Consider the following 4,168-nt stretch of genomic DNA (forward strand, 5'->3'; position numbering starts at 1 on the left):
TCATGGTTGACTGTTGTGGTGAAAAAACAACTAAACATTTTGACTAGTGTGGCTCACACAATGACAAAAATACTTTAGATTTTGGTGGCCTTGGCCAAATTATTGACACAATAACTAGGTTTTGAAGCATGAATTAAATGTTTTGGGTGAGTAACTACATTTTGCAGACATGCTATAAAGTTTTGAAGTTCCTGCAAACAGTTGTGACATTTGCACTCACAGTTTAGAGAATGTTAAGACTGTTTCGAAAAATGTGCCAAAGCAATTGAGAAAAACTGTAAAATACCAGCAGATCCAGTAAAACAATGAAAGCATTTCATGCTTACATTCTGTTGAAATACAGAGTAAATGAAGTTAGTTTCCAAAACAAAGTTGGTGCAACAACTTCTCTGGAAATATTTTGTTTATTTTGTATTAATTTTAATGAAAAAATATATTTGTGTGCTAGAACAACTAAGTCACACACAGATAGATAGATAGATAGATAGATAGATAGATAGATAGATAGATAGATAGATAGATAGATAGATAGATAGATAGATAGATAGATAGATAGATAGATAGATAGATAGATAGATAGATAGATAGATAGATAGATAGATAGATAGATACCTAATATCCAAGATTATAAAACTTCAGTCAATATGTAGTCATTTATGATATAGTAAGATTAACTGAATTTGTATATTGATATATTAAGAATACAAAATACATCTGGAATGTAAAGGTCATAAGTAAAGACTCAATAACATTGCAATTTGTACTTACATTGTATCATGGATAACATTTGGCAATAGGTCCAGCATCTGTATTCATAACCCTGCTCTAATTCAGCCAACAAGAGGACAGACTATTTAGTTTCCTGAGCAAAGGTATACAGTAACTGTTGGACACCCCCTCACTCCTGAACATCCTGCTGTGTATTGTACTACATCGACCTGTTCAACAGGTCAAACATGAATGCCATTGACAAACCCTACCTGAGCCCTTTTTCCTCTCTCCATAGAATGAACAATAACAATAATAAAATAAAGCCACAAGCGACAACTGTCGGGGGCCATGCACATATGGCGAGATGACCAAAACAAACAAATTTGAAAGAAAAGATCCTGTGGACTGCTATTTTAGTGTGACATTTCATCTGCTTTGAGCATGGTTGCAAAAATAGGATTTTCTTAAGTTATAGCCCCCTGGCATACACAATTAATGAAACTCGGCATGTTACTGCAGAGTGTTCTCTTGTCTATGTGTAGAGAAATCTTCAGAAAGATTTGAAGTATCGAAATTCTTTGATAACATTTGATGTGTAGATGATGTATTCCAAATTGTATGCCAATCAGACTGACGGCCTAGGAGGAGTTCTAAAATGTAGGTTTTTCAAAAAATTCTAAATGCCGGAAAAAATTATATACAAAAATACAATTGGAGTTCTGAATTTTGTAGGGCTTGACTCAAGGAATAAGAAGAAAAATTTATTTTGATTCTAGCCCTTGCGGATGCAGATATGTGTGCCAAAATTCTAAAAATGTTTAATAAAGTGACTCCTAGGGTTAGGAGTCACTTTATTGTGCAATTGTGCGCCTGAGTAAACTAATTTGCCACCTGTTCATAAATATACAAACAGCAAACAATATAGACATTACATTGACAGATATCAACAAATGAATAAAACATTCTATAGGGTAAAGTAGACCCTGTGAAGAAAAACAAGTGTGCTACTGCTGTGAAACTGCAGCTTTTAACCCATGAGGCCCTCAAATTCTACACAGGCTTGTTGAAATGTAGCCGCACTCCCCTGTGAAGAAACAAAGATGAATGAAAGTTCCTAAACACAGGGAGGGATTTCATACTGTAGATTATTGTGGAATCTTTCCACCGCTGCACATTATTGTGACACTAATTTGTGCATTGCTTTCATCAGCATGTCATTCTCAAAACATTTTAGGTAATTGCCATTCAAGTATGGATGTGCCTATAGAACAGCAAAAGCAGAATTTGACACTGTAGATTTTTGTTTAATTTTTCATTTCTGAATAATCCTGTTCCTGCTAATTCTTCCAGTAATATGTACCATGGTAGCCATAGTTTCTGCTAAAACGCCATGTAACGTGGTAGTTGACAAATACAATTCCTCACATCAAGATTTTAGTTTGAAATTACATACAGAGTTTAAGGGTAATAATTGCACATTGAATAGGTGCTGTAACTGGAATCTCCTTCAAACATCCTAAAAGCTTTAGATTAATTCTGCTATTTAGTTTACTTTCTTTTTATAATGCCAGGTTACCACAATTCTAAGGTATGTTGGCATCACCTTTCATTCTGCATTTCTTAAAAATCACAACATTCAATTACCAGATTGTTTTAAAGATATTGTCAAGACACGTGGTTGCAAACTTTATACAACTATGATCACATTTAACTAAACTTAAAATATAGACAATAAACTAACTTCCTGAATTTTCATCTTGAATATAAAGAAAAGATTGGATATCATGCAATCTAACAGTCAGCTGGCCAGATTTAGTGGCAGGGCAGCATCTAGGGGGTTGCTGTGTTGGGCCACATCTGGAGACACACTCACACCTCACTCTCACAACAACATCAAAAACACTGGTGCTATGAAGTTCAAATAACATAGATTGATTATTTCAGCAGAAACACATACCAATGATAAACAACCTTGGAGCTGACTGTAGGTCTGTCATCAAAGGTTTATAAGTTATTGTTAATAGTCAATTCCCCTGTGGAACATATGACTAGGATTTTTTACTATTAGAAATAGTCTGTTGTGATCAATTCAATTCACTGCACACTTTAGGACTTTCATGAGAATGTAACGGACCTAAACGAGGCAAAACCCTTTCTCCCCCTGAAATTTCTTTCTTTTATGTCTTTTTTTTTTTTTTACTATTGATTTTCTTATGAAAAATGTTGCCTCATCTGAGAAAATGGTCCTGGTTTTTGCAATACAGTGCTGCATCAATACCCCTCAAGGGCCCTGGGGGGGCAGGTAAGCCCGTGCATTTTTGTGGCCCTAGTCGTGTGTAGCCAAACCTTTGATTTAAAACAGCAAAACATTTTAGTGCACAGAATGTGAGCTGTCGGGTCAGGCAAATCAGACGTGGACGAGAAGGTGTTCGTGAAAATCAACATTTCGTGTAAGGGATTCATCCGAGATGACGAGGTCTCGAATTAAAAAATGTGCATCTGGACCAGAATCAAAAGGTTGTATTGAGGAGTCAGGTGAGGAGGATGGGATGGAAATAGGATGGACATAGGTAAATGGAGGAGGAAAGAGTCACAATACAGATATAAAGAAAAGAGAATAGACAGCGGGGAAGAGTCGGTAAGTAGCATTGGGGATAGTGGTGGAGAGGGTGATATCAGGGGCGAAAATGTCATCAAAATGTTGGGGGGGGGACAATAAACATAACAATTCTCAAGAGCAATTTTTGAAGGGGACACTAAGGTTTTTTTTTTGTTGCTCCATTTGCATTTGTATTATTTTATTTCTTAAACAATTATTTTAAGAATATATCATTATATTATTTACAATACACATATTTTAATGATATTTTAGGGGGGGACAACCCTCAGATGGGGGGGGGGGGGTCTTTACTTGGTAAAAAAAATCAAAAAACGTGCCATTTAAAAAGAAGTGTATCGTGTCATACACTGACTTGGTTGTGACACTAGGTGGCACTATTGGCAAAGCATGTGAGTGCTACAGTCATAGTTATAGTATTTATTGCCCTGGGGGTCTTCTCTGAGTCGGCCCACACTGTTTGTTTCCCATAATCAAAATACAATTTTATTAAGAACTCCTGCTCAACAACCTGCTACTAAACACACTTTGGTAAAATGCTCCATAACGATTCTTTATTTTTTTAAATGATTTTGTGTTAATTTTATCTTACATAATTTGTTAGATGTCTGTCAATCCAAGCATCGGGGTTGATTAATTATCATATGTAACCGTGACGTAAATTAATATTAATTTGCAAATGAGGTGGGTATGCTTATTGGGCAACATCACGTGCCAAATTAATATTCATGAGCCGGACCTTCACCATAGTAGGATTGGTACTTTGACTAAGGAGGAGGGGGAGCTCCTGCACCCACCCGTGTGCGAGTGGTACAAGCTCTGAGTCTGCAGTGAGGAGGG

This window comes from Xyrauchen texanus, chromosome 23, assembly GCF_025860055.1.
Source record: "Xyrauchen texanus isolate HMW12.3.18 chromosome 23, RBS_HiC_50CHRs, whole genome shotgun sequence".
In the NCBI taxonomy this organism is placed as follows: domain Eukaryota; kingdom Metazoa; phylum Chordata; class Actinopteri; order Cypriniformes; family Catostomidae; genus Xyrauchen; species Xyrauchen texanus.